The sequence below is a fragment of the Elephas maximus genome, chromosome X, assembly GCF_024166365.1.
Source record: "Elephas maximus indicus isolate mEleMax1 chromosome X, mEleMax1 primary haplotype, whole genome shotgun sequence".
Classification (NCBI taxonomy): domain Eukaryota; kingdom Metazoa; phylum Chordata; class Mammalia; order Proboscidea; family Elephantidae; genus Elephas; species Elephas maximus.
This window is the reverse complement of record NC_064846.1, coordinates 139,337,733-139,361,251: the sequence shown is the minus strand read 5'-3', so window position 1 is coordinate 139,361,251 and position 23,519 is coordinate 139,337,733.

Below are 23,519 nucleotides of genomic sequence, written 5' to 3'. Positions count from 1 at the left end.
GCTGCACAGCCTATTTTCTAACTTTGCCTTTAATGCTCATGGCTCCTAGCATGTCGTAAATATAATCATTTTACTTGTTTTTTTGGGTCTTTGTTGTAAGAGGGTTCACTGGAAGCATCTGACTACTCCACCATCTTGGCCCCACCTCGAGCCTTATAACTTTTAAAGATGTTGAACCCTTAATATTCCAAACTTCACACACACATACACACACACCAGCATAAGATAATGTTACTTACAAATTCTAGCAAGTATAAGGAACGTGAATGCCTACATTAAATAAATTCTTCCAAAAAACAAAAAAGAAACTCTCCCTATATTTCTCTTTTTTAATGAGGTTGGATAAGCATAATACTTAAATTATAGGACAGTACAAAAAATAAAACTACATACCAATCAAATAAAATGTATTCGTAACTACAGATGTAAAAGCCCTAAGCAAAATATTACTGTATTAAATCCAGAAGTATGTCATGTTGGGTTTATACCAGGATTCAAGTTTGGTTCAGCATTCTAAAACATGAACGTAATTGATCACAATAACAAATAATGGTTACACAACATGATTGATGTAATTGATGTCTCTGAATAGTACATCTGAAAAATGTTGAATTGGCAACTGTTGTGCTAAGTGTATTTTTATAACAGTAAAAAATTAAGAGAATGATAAAATCCAAATATTCAAAAATCACTTAATATAAATCAATATCTCTTGATAATTAAAAACTCTTAGTAAACTAGGAATACAACAAAACTTCCTTATTCTGATATAGGATATCTTTAAAAATATATTTGCCACGAATATAACTATTGGTGAAATAGTGTGTGTTTTCCACTTGCAATCACAAAAATACAAGTGTTCATTATTTTCAGTTGAATTAAGTATTTTACTACTGGTCATATTCAGTATAGTAAGACACCAAAAAAATAAATAAAAATATGAGCATTGAAAAGGAAGAAGAAAACTCACTATTCTCAAACAATATGATTGTGTATGTAAAAAATTCTACAGAATCTACAGATAAATTATGAGAATTAGTAAATGAATGTAGCAAGATTTCTGAATTAAGGGCCAATATACAAAACCAATTTTTTCACCTTATAGCAGCAATAATCAGAAACTACATTTAAAAAAATATATATAATATAAAATATAATAAAACCATTAATTACATATAAATACAGATTAAGAATGCAAAAATTCAATGATGAACTATAAATCAATATTATAAAAGAATATATAAATTAATGAGAGGGAAGCATTCCAAGTTTATGGATTTGAAGACTGTTAACAGTGTCAGTTCTTTCCAAATTGTAACCCAAATCAAAACACCAAATACATTTACAACAAACATAATTACTGGTAAAATGCTGTTGCTTGTGTGTGTGTGTGCATGTGCAACTTGACAAAATGTTTCTGAGAATTTTTTATTAATATAAATGGTTAATAGTAGACAACATGCACTTGAAAGAAAATTATGAGGTGGGAGGGTTTTTCTAGCATATATCAAGACTTATTAATTAGGAAAAGTGGTATTGTTGTAAGATACAAAAAAAAAAAAGTGAATGGAGCAGAAGACAGAGTCCAGAAGCTGATTCATGTGTATACAGATGCTTGGTTTATAACAAAGGTGCCACTGGACAGCAGAGGGGAAAGAACTGCCTTTTCTTCCATTTTTTAAAAAAATATTTTATTGTGTTTTAGGTGAAATTTTACATAATGATTTAGATTCCCAATTAACAATTTTTATACAAATTGTTCCATTAAATTGGTTACAATATTCACAATGTCAGCATTCTAATTATTTTCATTTTGTTTGTTCTGTTTCCATTGATCTAGCTTCCCTTTCCCTCCTTTTCTTCTCCTCTTTGCTTTTGGGTAAATGTTGACTGTTTGGTCTCATATAGTTGATTGTTTAAGGGACACATTAGTCACAGGTGATGTTGTTTATAAGCCAATCTATTATTTGGCTGAAACGTGACCTTCAGGAGTGGCTTCAGTGCCAACTTCTAAGAGTATCTTAGGGCAATAGTCTCCGGGGTTCCTCTAGTCTCTATTGGTCCAGTAGGTTTGGCCTTTTTAAAGAATTTGAGTTTTATTCTACATTTTTCTCCCATTCTATCTAGGACCTTCTATTGTGTCCCTGGTCAGAACGGTCAGTAGTGGTAGCTGGCACCGTCTAGTTCTTCTGATCTCAGGTTAGAAGAGGCCATAGTTCATGTGGGCTATTCTTCCTGCAGACTAGTTTCTGCTTTGAGTCTCTGGTTTCCTTCATTCTCTTTTGCTTCCAATGAGTAGAGACCAATAGCTGTAGCTTCCATAGCCGCTCCCAAGCTTTTAAGACCCCAGACGCTACTCACCAAACTAGGATGTAAAACTTTATGAACTGTGTTATGCCAATTGACTTAAGTTATCATGAGATAAGCCTTTTAATCCAGTAAACCAATCCCTCGAGTTGTTTGGCTATGTCTAGAAGTATCTGTAATTGTGCCCCCATGTGCTTTATTTTATATATGGATATATGTGCAGCACACACAAACATATATTTACATATGCCTACAGATAAACCAGAAACTCTGGTGGCATAGTGGTTAAGTGCTATGCCTGCCAACCAAAAGGTCGGCAGTTCAAATCCACCAGGTGCTCCTTGGAAACTCTATGGGGTAGTTCTATTCTGTCCTATGGGGCCACTATCAGTCATAATCAACTTGACGGCAATAGGTTTGGTTTTTTGGTTTTTACAGATAAACCTACACCTGCACGTGCATGCACTCACCTATGCCTTCCTATATACACATATGCATACACTTCACTTCTACCTATGTAATCACATTCATATTTTTTTAGTTATTACTGCTGTTGTTGCAAAATTGTATATGTTATAGCATTTACTGAAGTTGTCCCTTTTTCTTTTGTATTTCTTAGTGACTTCATTTACCTTGGTCGAGTTGTGCAGACTTCACCTATATTTGGTATTGCCTTTCCCATCACCAAAAAATAATGTGTCTACTGTCTAGTAACTGATTCCCTCTCCCTCCCCCTCCCATCCCTGGTAATGACAAAAAAAACATTTCTTTCTGCGTGTATATCTATTCCTGACTTTCTATAATAGTGGGTCCATATAATATTTGTCCTTTAATGATTGACTTATTTCATTCAGCATAATGTCCTCCAGATTCATCCGTGTTATAAGATGTTATGTGGACTCATTATTCTTTATAGTTGCATAGTACTCAGTTGTGTATGTACCAGAGTTTGTTTAACCATTCATCTGTTGACAGGCACTTAGGTTGTTTCCATCCTTTTGCTATTGTGAATAATGCTGCAATGAACATGGGTGTGCATATATCTATTCATGTCACTCCTCTTATGTCTCTTGGTTATATAATACCTAGGAGTGGGATTGCTGGATCAGAAAGTATTTCTATTTCTAGCTTTTTGAGGAAGTGTCATCCCATTTCCCATAGTGGTTATACCATTTTACAATCCTACCAGCAGTGTTCCAGTCTCCCCGCAACCTAGCCAGCATTTGTTGTTTTCTGTTTTTTTCATCATTGCCATTTTTGCAAGGGTGTTATGGTATCTATTTTGATTTGCATTTTTTTAATGGCTAGTGAGGAAACACTGGTGGCGTAGTGGTTAAGTGCTATGGCTGCTAACCAAAGGGTCGGCAGTTTGAATCCGCCTGGCGCTCCTTGGAAACTCTATGGGGCAGTTCTACTCTGTCCTATAGGGTCGCTATGAGTTGGGATTGACTCGATGGCACTGTTTTTTTTTTTTTTTAATGGCTAGTGATTTCGAGTATCTTTTCATGTATCTGTTGTCCATCAAAATGCCCTCTTCGGTGAAGTGTCTGTTCACGTCCTTTGCCCATTTTTTTTATTGGGTTGTTTGTCTTTTTGTTGTTGAAGTTTTCTATGTATTTTAGAGATTAGATCCTTGTCAGATAAGTTGTTGCCAAGGATTTTTTTCCCAGTATAGATTCTCGTTTTACACTTTTGGTAAAGCATTTTGTTGAGCGTAAGTATTTTATTTTTAGAAGGTCCCCATAGTCTAAATTATCTTCTTCGTGCATTTTTAGTTGTGTTTAATAGGCTATTTATGCCAAAAATTACATACCCTAGTTTTGTTTCTGTATTATCTTCCCAGACCTTTATAGTTTTAGTTTAAACATTTAGGTTTTTGATCCATTTCGACTTAGTTTTTGTGCATGGTGTGAAGAATGGATCCTGTTTCATTTTTCTGCAAGTGGATAACCAGTTTTGCCAGCAGGAGCCCTGGTGTTGCAGTAGTGAAGAACTCAGCTTTTAATCGAAAGGTCAGCACTTTGAATCCATCAGCCTCTCCCTGGAAACCCTATGGGGCAATTCTACTCTGTCCTATAGAGCTGATATGAGTCCAAATTGATTTGTCAGCAAAGGCTTTTCATTGTTGTTAAAGAGACTGTGTCTTCCCTATTGAATAGACCCCCTGTCAAAGATCAGCTGGTCCTAGATGGGTGAACTTACTTCTGGGTTCTCAATTCTATTCCTTTGGTCTATGCATCTGTTTTTGAACCAGTACCAGGCTGTTTTGATTACTGTGGCTGTATAGTAAGTTTTGAGATCAGGAAGTGTGAGGCTTCCTACTTTGTTCTTCTTTTTCAGCCATATTGCTTTAGCTATTCAGGGCCTCTTTCCTTTCCATATAAAGTCGGAGATTAGTTTTTCCATTTCATTAAAGAATGTTGTTGGGATTTGGATCAGGGCTGCATTATATCTATAGATTGCTTTGGGTAGTATTGACATTTTCACAATGTTAAGTCTTCCAATCGGTGAGCATGGAATGTTTTTCCATTTATGTAGGTTTCTTAGTTTCTTGCAGTAGTGTTTTATAGTTTTCCTTGTGTAAGTCTTTTATGTCCTTGGTTAGGTTTATTCCTAGGTATTTTATCCTTTGGAAACCTGGTGGTGTAGTGGTTAAGTGACCAAAGGGTCAGCAGTTTGAATCTGCCAGGTGGTCCTTGGAAACTCCATGGGGCAGTTCTACTCTGTTCTATAGGGTCACTATGAGTCGGAGTCAACTTGACAGCACCGGGTTTTGTTTTGTTTTTTATTTTATCCTTTGGGGGGACTATTGTAAACGGTATTATTTTCTTGATTTCCTTTTCAGAGTTCTCCATGTTAGTGTAGAGGAACCCAAGTGATTTTTGTGTGTTGATCTTGTATCCTGCCACTTTGCTAAGCATTTCTGTTAGTTCCAGTAGCTTTCTTGTGGAGTCTCGGCGATTTTCTATGTATGGGATCATGTCATCTGTGAATAAGGATCATTTTACTTCTTCCTTTCCAATTTGGATACCCTTTTTTTCCCTTTCTTACCTTACTGCTCTAGCTTGGAATTCCAGTACAATATTGACTAAGAGTGGTGATAAAGGGCATCATTTTCTCATTCCTGTTCTTAAGGGGAATGCAATCAATCTTTTTCTGTTGAGAATAATGTTGGTTTTGCATATATGTCCTTAATTATATTCAGGAATTTCCCTTCTATTCCTATTTTGCTGAGAGTTTTTATCAAGAAAGGGTGTTGGATTTTATCAAATGGCTTTTCTGCATTGATTGAGGTGATAGTGTGATTCTTTTCCTTTGATTTACTTATGTGGTGAATTACATTGATTGGTTATCTAATGTTAAACCTACTTGATTATGATATATTATTTTTTTGATATGCTGTTGAATTCTGTTGGCTAGAATTCTGTTGAAAATTTTTACATCTATATTCATGAGGAATGTTGGTCTGTAGTTTTCTTTTTCAGTGATGTCTTTGCCTGGGCTTTGGTATCAGGGTTACACTGGCTTCATAAAATGAATTAGGGAGTATTCCTTCCTTTTCTATGTTCTGGAATAGTTTGAGTAGAATTTGTGTCAACTGTTCTCTGAATGACTGCTTGATAGAATTTTCCAGTGAAGCCATCTAGGCTGGGAATTTTTTTTTGGGGGGGGGGAGGTTTTCTTTCCACATCTTAATTTTCTTATTTTATTATGGGTATGTTCAAATTTTCTAACTCTGCTTGTGTTAGTTTAGGTAAATAGTGTGTTTCTAGAAATTGTCCATTTCTTCTAGGCTTTAAAATTTGTTGGAGTAGAATTTTTCATAATATTCTATTATGATCCTCTTTATCTCTGTTGGTTCTGTTGTAATGTCATCCATTCCATTTCTTATTTTGGTTATTTGCATCTTCTCATTTTTTTTCCTTTGTTGAACTGGCCAGTGGCTTGGAGCTTTTATCGATTCTCTCAAAGAACGAAATTCTAGTCTTGTTTATTCTATCTATTGTTTTCTGTTTCATTTAGCTCTGCTCTGATCTGTATTATTTCCTTCCTGTAACTGTGGTCTTCTTTTGCTGTTCCTTTTCTATTTTTTCAAGTTTTGGGTTAAGTTATTGATTTTGGACATTTCTTCTTTTTTGATGTGTACATTTACTGCTACAAATGTTCCTCTGAGTACAGCTTTTGCTGTGTCCCAAAGGATTTCGTATGTTGTGTTTCTGTTCTTATTTTGTTGTAAGAGTTTTTAATTTCTTCTACTACCTGATTTTTTTAAGTAAGGGGTTTTAAGTTTCCATATATTTAATTTTTTCCTTGTTCTTTTGTTGATTTCTAATTTTATGGTGTACGGTCAGAGAAGATGCTTTGTATTATTTTGATGTTTATGCATTTCTTGAGGCTTGCTTTGTGGCCTAAAATGAGGTCTATTCTACAGAATGACCCGTGTCCACTGGAGAGGAATGTGTACCATGCTGTTGTTGGAGTGGTGTGTTCTATATATGTCACTGAGGTGAAGTTGATTGATTGTGTTACTTAGATCTTCTGTATCTTTGTTATTTCTCCTACTGGGAGCTCACCCTTGAATAAGGTAAGATCTGTTCAAATCCACTTTTGAATTATGGTGTTGGCAAAGAATATTGAATGTATCATGGACTGCCAGAAGAATGAACAAATCTGCTCCTTAGAAGTGAGGATGGAGAGACTTCTCACATATTTTGTACATGTTATCAGGAGGTACCAGTCGCTGGCTCATTATCATCTGACCTCTGGTTCTTGGGACTTGAGCCAGCAGCCTGCCATATTTGCCAAATGATCTTGAGATTCATCAGCCTCTGCAACCTTTGAGCCAGCAGCCTGCTGTCTTACCTGCAGATCTTGGATTCATCAGCCTCCATAGTCTGTGAGCCAGCAGCCTGCCATCTGACCTGCCAATCTTAGGTTTTTCAGCCCTGAAGCTACCTGAGCCAGAAGAAGCCTCCAGCCTGATACTTGACCCATGGATTTGGGACTTGACAGCCTCTACAACCACATGAGCCATTTCCTTGAGATAAATCTCTCTCTCTCTCTCTCTCTCTCTATATTTATATATATACATTTTACTGATTTTGCTTCTCTCGAGAACCCAGCCTGAGACAAACCTCACTGTAGAAGACTTTTCCAGTTTCATGAAATGGTTGTTTGCCAGTACTATTTTTCAGTGTTGCTAGAAGTTTCATACATTTCAGAATCTTCAGAAGTATTATAGCAAGAGACTGGGAGTAACCACATCAGTGATATCTAGCCAGGTTGTATTTCAAATCAGAAGTAAATTATCATCTTCTGACTGGGAAATCTAACTAGCATTATGATTAGTGCTATGTTGTTTTCGTTAGGTTAGTGCTATACTAGTTGCCTTCAAGTCAATTCTGACTTATAGCGACCCTATAGGACAGAGTCGAACTGTCCCATAGGGTTTCCAAGGAGCGCCTGGTGGATTTGAACTGCTGACCTGCTTGTTAGCAGCCAAACTCTTAACTCTTAACCACTATGCCACCATTAGTGCTATACAGGAGTATACAACTGTAAGTAGTTTAATGAAACATGTGTTAGATTAAATATTTTCTGAGCTCATTTCTCGCTATATCCTCATGCATAACTACACAATTAAAAAATTAACTACAGATTTTTTTAGTATATTCATCCTTCTTGAGATTCAAAACCCTATTAAGCTTCCAGAGGGAAATGTGTATATTTTATATGAACTATTATATGTATTTTTTTATTATATGTGTTCATTTATTTCACTTCCTTTTAGAAACCTTGAAAAGTACATCATATTTAGCCTTAGAAAAAAGTTAAAAGAATAGCATTCATGGAATTTATTGCTATTATTATTGTTTTGCTTTTGAAATTTTATATGGCCCAGTTGCACTTAACATTCAAATTCAAGGAAGGATATTTTTAAACTCATATTTTCATCACGATTTTTTTTTGGTTACACATGTTTACCCAATGATTTCTTATTTGAAATATAGAAAGTGCATGATGTTTTAATGGCTATGAGGTTTCCTGTATTTCCAGACAAAAAATATTCTAAAGAGAGTAACTGAGCATGACCTTCATTTTAGTAATGAAAGTATTTCATCCTGGGAGAATCAATTTTAATCACTTTAGTACTATTACATTTCTGCTTCACACAGCACAATCTCTGCTGCTTAGCAGTATGCTAGAAAAGGTCCCTGTCAAGCAATCAGAGACACTATGAAAAAAAAGTGATATAAGCCATGTTATTTTTTGTCTATAATAATTTATTTTAAATTAGAATAAAAGTTTCTACTTTTGAAAATCAATTATAAACACTTTTCATCAACTGTTTTCACAAATGAAATCTACAACCTTGCCTTTTGAATGCTATCATATTTTCAATAAATTATTTTTAAAACTATGTTTTCATTGGCCAATATGGTAGTCACTAACCATATTGAATACTTGAAATGAACTTAGTCCCAATTGACATGTGCTGTAAGAGTAAAATACACATAGTGTTTTCAATAATTAATTCAAGATATCCTGTTGTGTTGTTTTTAGGTGCCATCGAGTCAGCTCCAACTCATAGAGACCCTATATACAACAGAATGAAACACTGCAGCATCTTCAAAATCATTGCTATGTTTTAACCCATTGTTACAGCCACTGTGTCAATCCATCTTGTTTGAGGGTCTTTCTCTTTTTCACTGACCTTCCACTTTACGAAGCATGATGTTTGTAATGGTTAAGGTTGTGTGTCAGCTTGTCTGGGCCATGAATCTCAGTGGTCTCACAGTTATGTAATGATGTAATTTGAAAGTTATATAATAATGTAGATATCCTCCATGATGTGGTCTGTGGTGTTCAGCCAATCACTCGCAAGGGGAGTTTCCTTGAAGTTGTGGCCTATGTGTCCATATATATATATATATGGACATTCTGCCAGCCTCACTTGCTTGCTCTAGATCCTGTATCCAGCTCATCATCATCTGACCTCTGGTTCTTGGGACTTGAGCAGCAGCCTCCCATATTTCCTGCTAACCTAGAGATTCATCAGTCTCTGCGCCCTGTGAGACAGCAGCCTGCCATCTTTCCTGCTGATCTTGGATTAACCAGCCTTTGCAGCCAGTGAGCCAGCAGCTTGCTGTCTGACCTAATGATCTTCAGTTCATCAGCCCCTGCAGCTATGTGAGTCAGCAGAAGCCTCCGGCCTGTCACCTAACCCACAGACTTGGAACCTTGCCAGCAGCTACAACTGCATGAGTCATTTCCTTGAGATAAATCTCTCTTTCTCTATACACACACACACATATTTATACACATTTCACTGGTTTTGCTTCTCTAGAGAACCAATCCTAAGACAGTTGGTACCAAGAGTGGTTCTAGAGAAACAAAACTGTAAGGATCAGTTTTCTAAATTGGTTCTCAAGTCTAACTAGACTTGAAGACACTGATGACTCTGCTTCCAGTAGTAAAGACAGGACTGCTAATCCATGGTGTGAGGTGGCAATATTAACATGCAAAATGTCAGCAGGAGTAGATCAATTATTACTGAGAAGCAAGGCTCTGGGTGATCACGTGTTTGATACTTTTCTACAGTTTTGTCAGAATAAGAAGTACAGGAAAGCTGGTTGATTGGTACTACTTTCACTGGACAACGTGGTGAAAGAAAGAGATGATCTCAGGGCTTCAGAGTCACAGCTCAAGCGCCACATGAAGGATCTCAAAGTTGATGCTTGTATCCTGAAAGAAAGCCTTATTTCTTGTAGGAACAGTGCTGATAGTGCTGAAAACCAAAAGCAGAGTCTTATCATAAGAGTGGCTGAATTACAGTGCCAATTGAAACCCCAACCTTGAATGATGCCTGAAGTTAAAGTGAGGGCATTGATTGGAAAGAAGTGGGATCTTGAAATTTGGGGTGGGGACAAATGGACAGATAATCAGGAAGCTGGAGACATGAGCCCCTAACATCCATTGAATCACTCCTGCCAACAGAACCAGCCCTCTCTTACTCCCATGTGAAGCGATCACTCTATCTTTGTCTGCTAAGCCAACTTCCCCAGTAAAACCATTATCCCTTCTACTCCCATCTGATGAGATTAATCCATCTGTGCCTGAAGAGTCTTTGTCTGAGATATCACCTGAGGTGGCACCTAAGGTGTTGCCAGGAGCATCACCTGAGGTAGATGCTTTACAAGATATTGTTGAATGTTCCTAGAGCACACCCACACCACCCATTTTTACTTCTAGACCTATAACTAGACTTAAGTCCCAGCAAGCCCCAAAAAGTGAAGTACAAAGCTTAACCCTGGAGGAGGTACTCTACAGTCCAAAAGAACTGCTTGACTTTTCTGATATGTACAAACAGAAAACCTGGGGAATATGTTTGGGAACGACTATTAATGGTGTGGGATAATGGTAAAAAGAACTTAAAGTTGGATCAGTCTGAGTTTATTGATATGAGCCCACTAAGCACAGATTCTTCATTCAATGTTTCAGCTCGAGAGGATAGGAAAGGATCTAATAGTTTATTTGGTTGGTTTGCTGAAACATGGAAATTACACAGTGGCCTACATTAAATCAAGTTGAAGTGCCTGCCTTTGTATACTGCAGAAAAAGGTATCCAAAGCTTAGGGAAATTGGCATGTTAGAATGGACTATCAGATTAGACCCACACATGGACTTCCCAGAGGACACACCTTTTACCACAATGAAGAGGAACAAATTTCAGAAGGGAGCTCCAGCATTCTTGAAGACTGCTGTGATTGCTATTTTATGAAAGTCAGATTTGACAGTGGGAAGTGCCCTAACTGAATTAAGACACCTTACTACAGTGGGGCTGATTGGACCCCATGGCAGTAGGCTCCAAGTGGCAGCACTCAATCAACAAAGACAAGGTGGGTGTGGTTACCATAATGGACAACAGAGTCAAAGCAGTAATCAGAATTGTCTGACTCATATAGACTTAGAACATTGGCCACTTAGTCATGGTATCCCTAGGGGTGAAATACACTATTATTTATCTGTATAAGCAGAATTCTAGGTCAAATAAATGGCTGTCTAACTCAAATAGCCAGAACAGAAAGACATGGCCCCTCAATCAATTTCCATACTTGAGCCATTTTACAGACCCACAATCCCTTGAATGATGGGGAGGCCATGTTTCCTTTAGGAAGGACCCCACTACACTGCCCAAAATTTATACTGTTAATCTTTCTCCCAGCCTTCTCCAGAGGATCTATGGACTTTTATGAGAGTGACTGTTGACTGGAGAAAAGGAAATAATCAGACTTTTCAAGGATTACTGGATATTGACTCAGAACTGACACTAATTCCAGGAGACCCAAAGTGTCACTGTGACCCACCGGTGAGAGTGGAGGTATATGGAGGTCAGGTTATTAATGGAGTCTTACCTCAGGACTGTCACACAGTGGGTCCAGTGCTTCTCCAAACCCATCCTGTAGTGATTTCCCCAGTTCCAGAATGCATAATTAGGATAGATATACTTAGATACGGCAGAAGCCCCACATTGGATTCTTGACAAGTGGAGTACAGGCTATTATGGTACGAAAAGCCAAGTGGAAGACATTAGAACTGCCCTTACCTTGGAAAACAGCAAACCAAAAGTAATACCACATTCCTGGAGGGATTTCAGAGATTACTGCCACCATCAAGGACTTGAAGGATGCAAGGGTGGTGATTCCCACCACATCCCCCTTCAACTTGCCTATTTGGCCTGTGCAAAAAACGGGTGGATTTTGGAAAATGACAGTGGATTATCTTAAACTGAACCAGGGGCAACTCCAATTGCAGCTGCTGTTCCAGATGTGGTTTCATTGCTCGAGCAAATTAATTCATCTCCTGGTACCTGGCATGAAGCTGTTGATCTGGTTAATGTCTTTTTCTCTATTGTGGTTTCAAAGGAACACCAGAAACAGTTTGCTTTCAGATAGCAAGGCCAGCAATATACCTTCAATGTCCTACCTCAGAGCTATATCCATTATCCAGCACTATATCCTAATTTAGTCCACAGGGAGCTTGATTGCCTTTTACTCCCACAAGAGGTCACACAGGTACATTACATTGATGACGTTGTACTGTTTGGACCTAGTAAGGAAGAATTGTCAATGACTCTGGACTTATTGGTAAAATATTTGTATGCTGGGGAGTGGAAAATTAATTTCACAAAAAGTCAGGTACCTTCCACTTCAGTGAAATTTCTAGGAGTCCCGTGGTGTGGGGCAAGTCGAGTCAATCCTTCTAAAGTGAAAAATTAGTTGTTATATCTGACCACTCCTACAACTAAAAAGGAGGAATAGCACCTGGTGGGCCTCTTTGGATTTTGGAGGCAATGTACCCCGCATTTGGGTGTGCTACTCTGGCCTATTTATCAAGTGAATTGAGAAGGTGCTAGTTTTCCATGGGAGCTAGAACAATAGAAGGATTGGCAACAGGTTCAGGCTGCTGTGCCACTGGGGCCATATGATCCTGCTTATCTAATGGTGCTTGATGTATCAGTGGCAGATAGAGATGCTGTTTGTATTCTTTGGTAGGCCCCTGTTGGTGAATCACAGCACAGACCCTTAGGATTTTTTTAGTAAAGTTTGCCATCTTCTGCAGATAACTAATCTCCTTTTAAGAAGCAACTTTTGACTTGTTACTGGGCATTAGTAGAGAATGAATGCTTAGCCATGGGCCACCAAGTCACCAGGCAGACTGAGCTGCCCATCATGAACTAAGTTTTGACTGACCCACAGACTATTAAGTTGGACATGCACAGTATCACTCTTTCATCAAATGGAAGTGGTATACACTAGTTAGGGATCCAGCAGGACCTGAAGGCACAAGTAGATTGCATGAGGAAGTGACCCAAATGCCATGGTCTTCACTCCTGTCACATTACCTTCCCTCTCCAAGTCTGCATCTATGACCTCATGGGGAGTTATATATGACTAGTTGATTAAGAAAGAGAAAAATCATGCCTGGTCTATGGATGATTTTGTACGATACATAGGCACCACTTGGAAGTGAACAGTGGCAGCATTGTAGCCCCTTTCTAGGATCTCCCCGAAGGGCAGTGGTGAAAGAAAAGCCTCCCAAAGGGCAGAACTTTGTTCACTTTGCTTGGAAGGAGAAATGGCCAGATGTGTGATTGTGTACTGATTCATGGGCTGTGGCCAGTGGTTTGGCTGGAAAGTCAGGGACATGGATTGGAAAATTGATGACAAAGAGGCATGTGGGTGTTTTAGTCATCTAGTGCCGCCAGAAGAGAAATACCACAAGAGGATGGCTTTAACAAAGAGAAATTAATTTTTTCACACTCTAGTAGGCTACAAGTCCAAATTCAGGGCGTTGGCTCCAGGGGAAGGCTTTCTCTCTGTCGGCTCTGGAGGAAAGTCCTTGTCCTCAAACTTCCCCTTGTCAAGGAGCTTCTCAGGGACAGGGACCCCGTGACCAAAGAATGCACTCTACTCCTGGTGCTGCTTTCTCGGTGGTGTGAGGTCCCCAACTCTCTGCTTGCTTCCCTTTCCTTTTATCTCCTGAGAGATAAAATATGGTGCAGGCCACACCCCAGGGAAACTCTCAACATAAAATTACAGTCACAAAATGGAGGACAACCACACAATACTGGGAATCATGGCTTAACCAAGTTGATACACACATTTTTGGGGGGACATAATTCAATCCATGACAGCGGGTATACCTCTCTGAATGGGCCAAAGACGTGAAGGTGTTTGTGTCTCGTGAATACGTACCAAAGGGTGACCTCAGCAGAGAAGGATTTTAAAAATCAAATGGGTAGGGTGGCACGTTCTGTGGAAACCAGTCATCCTCTTTCCCCAGCCACTCTTGACATTGCTCAATGGGCTCATGAAGAAACCAGCCAAGGAAGTTATGCATGGGCTCAGCAACATGGACTTCCACTAAGGCTGACTTGGCTACAGCTATTGCTGAATGTCCAGTCTGCCAGCAGCAGAGACCAACACCAAATCCCCAGTATGGCATCATTCCTTGAAGTGATCAGCCAGCAACCTGGTGGCAGGTTGATTACATTGGACCACTTCCATCATGGAAAGGGCAGTGTTTCATTCTTACTGGGATAGACATTTACTCTGGATATGGATTCGCCTTCGCTGCATGTAATGCTTTTGCCATAACTACTATCCATGGACTCACAGAATGCCTTACCCACCATCATGGTATTCCACACAGCATCACCTCAGATCAAGGAACTCACTTCACAACAAATGAAGTAGAGCAATGGGCCCATGCTCATGGAATTCACTGCTCTTACCATGTTCACCATCATCCAGAAGCAGCTGGCTTGATAGAAAGATGGAATGATCTTATACAGATACAATTTCGGTGTGAGCTAAGTGGCAACACTCTGCAGGGATTGGGCAATGTTCTCCAGGAGGCTATATACATGCTAAAGCAGCATCCAAAATATGGCACTGTTTCTCCCATAGCCAGAATTCACAGTTCCAGAAGTCAAGCCGTTGAGATAGTAGTGGCACCACACACTATTACCCCTAGTGACCGACTCACAAAATTTTTGCTTCCTGTCCCCACAACCCCATGCTCTGCAGATTTAGAGGTCTTAGTTCCAAAGCGAGGCATGCTCCCACCTGGAGACACAGTAAGGATTCCACTGAACCGGAAGTTAAAAATGCCACCCAGTCACTTTGGGTTCCTCACACCTCTGGATCAATAGACAAAGAAGGAAGTTACCATATTGACTGGTGTGATTGACCCTAACTAAAAACCCTAACTACCAAGGAGAAATCGGATTGATGGTACATAATGGAGGCAAAAAAGAATATATATGGGTCCCTTAGGGTGTGTCTTAGTACTACCATGCCTTGTGATTAAGGTCTATGGAAAACTACAGCAACCCAATTCCGACATGACTACTAATGGCCCAGACCCTTCAAGAATGAAGGTTTGGGTCACCCCACCAGCTAAAGGGAAACACTGGTGCCATAGCAGTTAAGAGCTATAGCTGCTAACCAAAACGTCGCCACTTTGAATCCACCAGGCACTCCCTGGAAACTCTATGGAGCAGCCCTACTCTGTCATATAGGGTTGTTACGAGTTGGAATCTACTTGACGGCGACAGGTACGGTACGGTACGGTAGCAGGTAAAGAGCCATGATCATCTCAGGTTCTTGCTGAGGATAAAGGGAATACAGAATGGGTGGTGGAGGAAGGTAGTTCTAAATACCAGTTATGACCACCGTGACCAGTTGTAGAAACCAGGAGTGTAATCGTTATGTGTATATCTTCCCTGTATGTGTGCATCAAATATTTTTGTTTTCTTCACTTATAAAATATAAGATGTCAACGGGGCTAGTGCATTTTCATTTTATGCATATTAATTGTATCATGTTAGGTGCAAGTATGACTTTGTAGTGGTCTTTATTTAGAGATTTTATATGGCTTAAGAAGATGTAAGAAGATGTGTACAAATGCCAAATTGACAAGGAGTGGACTGTGATGGTTACGGTTGTGCATCAGCTTGGCTGGCAGATGATTCTCAATGCTTTGGCAGATACGTAATGATGTAATTTGGCAGTTATGTAATATGTAGACATTCTCCATGATGTGGTCTGTGGTGATCAGCCAATCACTTATAAGGGGAATTTTCCTCAGGGGTGTGGCCTGCATCATGGCTTTTCATCCTGCTGGATCCTGCATCTGGCTTATCATCATCTGACCTCTGGTTCTTGGGACATGAGCCAGTGGCCTGCTGTATTGCCTGCTGATCTTGGGATTCATCAGCCTTCACAGACTGTTAGCCAGGAGCCTGCCGTCAACCCCTGAGTTCGTCAACCCCTGAAACTATGTGAGTCGAGAAGTCTCTAACCTAACACCTGACCACAGAATTGGGACTTGCCAGTCTGTACAGCTGCATTAGCCATTTCCTTGAGATAAATCTCTGTCTCCTTGTCTGTTTCTCTTTCTCTGTCCCTCTCTCTCTCTATATATATGTATACATGCACGTTTCACTGGAAAACCTGATGGCATGGTGGTTAAGAGCTATGGCTGCTAACGAAAAGGTCGGCAGTTGAAAACCACCAGGCACTCCTTGCAAACACTGTGGGACAGTTCGACTCTGTCCTATAGGGTTGCTACAAGTCGGAATCGACTCGATGGCAACAGGTTTGCTTTTCATTTGGTTTATACATTTTACTGGTTTTACTTCGCTAGAAAACCTAGCCTAAGACAATGTCTTTCTCCAGAGAGTGGTTCCTCTTGATAACATATCCAAAGTTCTCAAGACGCAGCCTTGCCATCTTCAATTCTAAGGAGCATTCTGGCTCTACTTCTTCCAAGACAGATTTGCTCATTCTGGCAATCCATGCTATATTGAATATTCTCCACCAACACCATAATTCAAATGAATCAATTCTTCTTTGGTCTTCATTATTCATTATCCAGCTTTTACATGCATATGAGGTGATTGAAAACACCATGGCTTGGGTCATATGCATCCCAGTCCTTAAATGGGCACGAATATGGATCTCTTCCAGTCAGTTGGCCAGGTAGCAGCCTTCTAAATTTCCTGGCATAGCAAGTGAGCGTTTCCAGCATTGCATCCTTTCAGTGAAACATCTCAGTTAGTATTCCACCAATTCCTGGAGCCTTGTTTTTCACCAATGCCTTCAGTGCTGCTTGGATTTCTTCCTTCGATACTATTGTTCCTTGATCGTACGCTGTCTCCAGAAATGGTTGAATGTCTACCAACTCTTTTTGGTACAATGACCCTGTGTCTTCCTTTGCTGCTCCCTGCGTTGTTCAATATTTTGCCCATAGATTCCTTCAATATTGGAACTTGAGGCTTGAAATTTTCTTCAGTCCTTTCATCTTGAGAAATGTTGAGAGTGTTCTTTCCTTCTGGATTTCTAACTCCAGGTCTTTGCACACTCCTTTATATTATTTTACTTTGTCTTCTAGAGCTATGCTATGAAATTTGCTGGACAGCTCTTTTACTTCATCATTTCTTCCATTTGCTTTAGCTACTCTACATTTAAGAGCAAGTTTTAGAGTCTCTTCTGATATCCATTTTGGTCTTTTCTGTCTTTCCTGTCTTCTTTATGACCTTTTGCTTTTTTTCATGTATGATGCCCTCGGTGTCATCCCAGAACTAGTTTGGTCTTCAGTCATTAGTGTTCAGTGTGTCAAATCTCTTGTCGGGATGGTCTCTAAATTCATTTGGGATATACTCATGGTTGTACTTTGGCTCTTGTGGACTTCTTTTTATGTTCTTCGGCTTCAACTTGATCTTGCATACGAGCAATTGATGATATGTTCTCCAGTTGGACCTTGGCCTTGTTCTGACTGATGATATTGGGCTTCACCATTTATTCCACAGACGTAGTCGATTTGATTCCTGTGTATTCCATCTGGTGAGGTCCACTTGTATACCCACCATTTATGCTGTTTAAAAAGGATTTTTCCAATGAATAGGCCATTGGTCTTGCAAAATTCTATCATGCAATCTCCAGTGTGGTTTCTACTTTCAAGGCCATGTTTTCCAACTACTGCTCCTTCTTCTTTGTTTCCAACTTTCACATTCCAATCACCAGCAAATATCAGTGCATCTTGATTGCACGTTTGATCAATTTCAGACTCCAGAAGTTGGTAAAAATCTTCAATTTCTTCCCCATTGAAATTACTGGTGGTGGAAGCCACCACTCATCGGTCAGGTTGTTGTACTGTGGTGACTTGCATGTTGTTGTGATTCTGGAAGCTATGTTACGGGCATTTCAAATACCAGCAGGGTCACCCACGGTGGACAGGTTTCAGGGGAGCTTCCAGACTAAGACAGACTAGGAAGGAGGACCTGGAGATCTACTTCTGAAAAAATTGGCCAATGAAAACCTTATGAACAGCAGTAGAACACTGTGTGATATAGTGTTGGATGATGACCCCTCAGGTTGGAAGGCACGCAAAATAAAACTGGGGAAGTCCTGCCTCTTCAAAGTAGAGTTCATCCATGACATGGATGGTGTAAAGCTTTCAGGACCCTCATTTGCTGATGGGGTCAAATCAAAATGAGAAGAATCAGTTGCAAACACCCATTAGTAACCAGAACACGGAATGTGCAAAGTATGAATATTGAAATATTGGAAGTTCTCAGAAATGAAATGGAACATTTAAAGATCGGCATCTTAGGCATTAGGGAGCTGAAATGGACTGGTGTTGGCCATTTTGAACCAGGCAATCGTGTGGTCTACTATGCTGAGTTCTTCATTATGTAGTGCTGGTTTTACAGAAACACCGCAAGTGGGTGGCTTTAACAAACAGAAGTTTATTTTCTCACCGTTTAGGAGGCTAGAAATCCAGCTTCAGAGTGCCAGCCTTTGGGGAAGGTTCTCTCCCTCTGTCTGCTCTGGAGGAAGGTCCTTGTCCCTTCTGATCTTCTGCTCCTGGGTGATCTTCACGTGCCTTGGTATCTTTCTTTCCCCATCTCTGCTTCTCTTGCTTACTTGTTTAATCTCTTTTTATATCTCAGAAAAGATTGAGTCAAGGTATACCCTACACTAATCCTGCCTTATTAGCATAACAAATACATCCCATTCTCAAATGGTATTATAACCACAGACATAGAGGTTAGGATTTCCAACACATATTTTGGGGACACGTAATTCAATCCACAACAGCTTGGAATGACAAATTGAAGAGGAACAGTATCGCATACCCTGTCAAAAAAGAACATTTCAAGATCCATCCTGAAGTACAATGCTGCCAGTGATAGGATAATATCCACAGGCCTACAAGGAAGACGGGTTAATACGACTATTATTCAAATTAATGCACCGACCAATAATGCCAAAGAGAAGGAAATTGAAGATTTTTACCAACTTTTTCAGTCTGAAATTGATCGAACATGCAATCAGGATGCATTGATAATTACTGGTGATTGGAATGCCAAATTTGGAAACAAAGAAGGATCAGTAGATGGAAAATATGGCCTTGGTGATAGATATGACGCCAGAGATCGTCATTGGAAATACCGTTTTTCAACAACACAATAGACTATTCAATTTAAGATACATAATATTAATAATTTTGATTACATGTTAAAATAATATTTTGGATGTATTAGGTTAAATCTATTATATTGTTAAGATTAATTTCATCTGCTTCTTTTTTGCTTTTTTAATGTCACCACTAGAAAATTTCAATTTACGTATGTGGCTCATGTTATATTTCTATTGGACAATGCTGGTCTACAGCCAGCATCTGGCTAAAATTCAAACACAATTGCTAATACTATGCCGTGAGGAACAGTCCTATCAATGATTCTTCCAATGAAAGACTGCCTTTTTTTGTCTTATGTTATTCCAGAAGGTAATGTATGGGATGACACTGATATGCTTGCAGAATGATTCTAACCCTAGTTTGCCAAAACACAGTTTCTATGGAGAGATTTGAATCTGAATGCAATTTAACTGTAATGGTGGTAGAGAATGCAGGAAGACATTCTTTCTTGCTTCCCTCCCATTGACTGTATGCATCTTCTGCCATAAGAAGTGTCTTAGTAAGGATTCTCCACAGAAACAGAACTAGTATCTATCCGTCTATCTGTCTGTCTAATCTATCTATCTATCTACCAGTCTGTCTAATCAATCTATCTATCTATTTGTCTGTCTGTCTGTCTGTCTGTCTATCTATCTATCTACTCTAATTTTTATTTGTTTTCTTCTGGTGTCTGTAGGTTTCTTTTGTTGCTCTCTTTCTGTTTGTTCAAGTTGTAGGGATAGTTCTTTGATTTTGGCCCTTTCTTCTTTTTGGGTGTGTGCATTTATTGATATAAATTGGCCTCTGAGCACCGCTTTTGCTGTGTCCCAAAGGTTCTGATAGGAAGTGTTTTCATTCTCATTGGCTTCTATGAATTTCTTTATTCCATCCTTAATGTCTTCTATAATCCAGTCTTTTTTGAGCAGGGTATTGTTCAGTTTCCAAGTGTTTGATTTCTTTTCCCTGCTTTTTCTGTTATTGATACCCACTTTTATGGCCTTATGGTCAGAGAAGATGTTTTGTAATATTTCAATGTTTTGGATCCTCCTAAGGCTTGCTTTATGACCTGATATGTGGTCTATTCTAGAGAATGTTCCATATGCACTAGAAAAGAAAGTATACTTGGTTGCTGTTTGTTGGAGTGTTCTGTATATGTCTACGAGGTCAAGTTGTTTGATTGTGGCATTTAGATCTTCTGTGTCTTTATTGAGCTTCTTTTTGGTTGTCCTGTCCTTCACTGAAAGTGGCGTGTTGAAGTCTCCTACTATTATTGTGGAGCTGTCTATCTCACTTTTCAATGCTGATGGAGTTTGTTTTATTTATCTTACAGCCCTGTCATTCTGTGCATAAATATTTAATATGGTTATATCTTCTCGGTGTATTGTCCCTTTAAACACTATATAGTGTCTTTCCTTATCCTTTCTGATGGATGTAACTTGAAAGTCTATTTTGTCAGAAATTAATATTGCCACTCCTGCTCTTTTTTGATTGTTGTTTGCTTGATATATTTTTTCCATCCTTTTGAGTTTTAGTTTGTGTCTCTAAGTCTAAGGTGTGTCTGTTGTAGGCAGCGTATAGACGGATCTTGTTTTTTAATCCATTCTGCCACTCTCTGTCTCCTTATTGGTGCATTTAGACCATTTACATTCAGGGTAATTATGGATAGGTATGAATTTAGTGCTGTCATTTTGATGTCTTTTTTTGTGTCTTGATAGTTTCTTTTTCCCACTTGATTTTATGTGCTGAGTAGATTGTCTTTATATATTGTCCTTTCCTCATATTTGTTGTTGTTGATTTTGTTTCTGCTGAGTCTGTAGTTTTCCCTTGTATTTTATTTTGATGAGTAGGATAATTTGTCTCCTTTGTGGTTACCTTATTATTTACCCCTATTTTTCTAATTAAAAACTAACTTTCATTTCTTTGTATTGCCATATCTTCTCTCCATATGGAAGGTGTATGATTACATTTTTTAGTCCCTCTTTATTATTTTAATGTTGTCTTCCTTTATATAATAACATCGCTGTTACCCTGTGTTGGGCTCTTTTTTTTTTTTTGGATTTCCATGTCTGGGTTGACCTCTGGTTGCTCTGCCCAGTGTTCTAGTTTGGGTTGATACCTGATATTATTGATTTTCTAACCAAAGAACTCCCTTTAGTATTTCTTGTAGTTTTGGTTTGTTTTTTTACGAATTCCCTCAACTTGTGTTTATCTGGAAATGTCTTAATTTCACCTTCATATTTAAGAGACAGTTTTGATGGATATATGATTCTTGGCAGGCAATTTTTTTCCTTCAATTTTAAAATATGTCATCCCATTGCCTTCTTGCCTGCATGGTTTCTGCCAAGTAGCCCGAGCTTATTCTTATTGGCTCTCCTTTGTAGGTGACTTTTCTTTTATCCCTCGCTGCTCTTATAATTCTTTCTTTATCTTTGGTTTTGGCAAGCTTGAGTATTATATGTCTTGGTGACTTTCTTTTAAGATCTACCTTATGTGGAGCTCGATGAGCATCTTGGATAGATAACTTCTCATCTTTCACAATATCAGGGAAGTTTTCTGCCAACAAATCCTCAACAATTTTCTCTGTATTTTCTGTTATCCCTCCCTGTTCTGGTACTCCAATCACTCATAGGTTATTTCTCTTGATAGAATCCCACATGATTCTTAAGGTTTCTTTATTTTTTTAAATTCTTTTATCTGAATTCTCTTCAAAAATATTAGTGCTAAGTGATTTATCTTCGAGTTCAGAAATTCTAGCTTTTGCTTGCTCAATTCTGCTCCTCTGACTTTCTATTGAGTTACCTAATTCTGTAATTTTATTGTTAATCTTCTCAATTTCTGATTTTTGTCTGTCTATGGATTTTTCCAGCTTATTAAACTTTTCATTATGTTCCGAATAATCTTTCTAATTTCTTTAGTTGCTGTATCTGTTTTTTCCTTGGCTTGTTCTGCGAATTGGCTCCTTTCCTTCCTGATGTCTTGAAGGGTTCTGTATATTAAACTTCTGTATTCTGCATCTGGTAATTCCAGGAATGCACTTTCATCTAGAAGATTCCTGGTTTCTTTGTTTTGAGAGCCTGTTGAGGTGATCATGGCCTGTTTTTTTATGTGACTTGATATTGACTGTTGTCTCCGAGCCATCTCTAAGTTATTGTATTAGTTTATGCTTGCTTACTGTGTTGTAGCTTCTTGCTTTGTTTTGTTTTGTTATACCCCTATGGGTTGCTTGAGTGAGCTAGCTTGATTATTTTCACCTTTGGAACTTTGGTGTCCTGTCCCCAGGTGGCTAGAGCTGTTATCAGGTATATCAGTCTAGGAGTCCATTCAGTTTACTTGTATTAATTGAGCTCAGGTTTCCAGGTAGCTGATATCAAGTGTGTGGTACAGGCTCTGTCCTACAGTCTTAGAGGGGCAGGGATGATTGGCACATATACTGGTATCTGATTGCAGCAGGGTTTCACACTCTGAGCAAGGCACGGGGCTGAGAACCGACCCCCAAGTGTCTCTGAGGAAAATGTGTGTCTGTTCCCTAAAGCATGCTGGTAGGTGGGTTCTTCAGAGGGACCATGGGCACCAAAAGTTTTTGGTTGTAAGGACTGGGAGGTATCAGTTATCTTGGACCCCTGTTGTGGGTGGCTGGGTGACCTGAGTGGAGCTACCAGTCCTTAGGTCCCTGTTGTGGGTAGGTGAGGACCTTGTTTAATAGGCAAAGCAATGTCAAACATCAAACACCCACCTCTCCACCGCACAGCTAAAATGGTTGGAGTTTGCCAACAAGGGCCTATTCTGGCAAAATAGGCCCACACAGGTCCATGCAGAAGGGAAAGGTGGTCAAGATCCACGGACGGTTTATGCCTGGACAGGAGCCGCTTCTGTCCTGAGCGCCCCCTGTTAATGGAGCTAGGAAATTATCTTTTCCCCCCAGGTGGAAATTTTTTCCTTCCCCAAGGCTGGGAGGACAGCTCTAGGTGCTCACCACGGCCTATCTCAGGCCCAGGGATTCGGCCGCTGAAGCCGGCTTGGGGGTGGGGCGAGGGGGCGCGGTAAAATATACGCAAGTACTTAGCTTTTGCCGGGAGCACGTCATTCTCCTCAGGTTCTGTAGGCGTGAGTGGGTTGTGTGGCTGTCTGCTTCTCCCTGAGGAAACTGCGGAAGAACGCTAGTGCCATCCTGCCACTGCGCT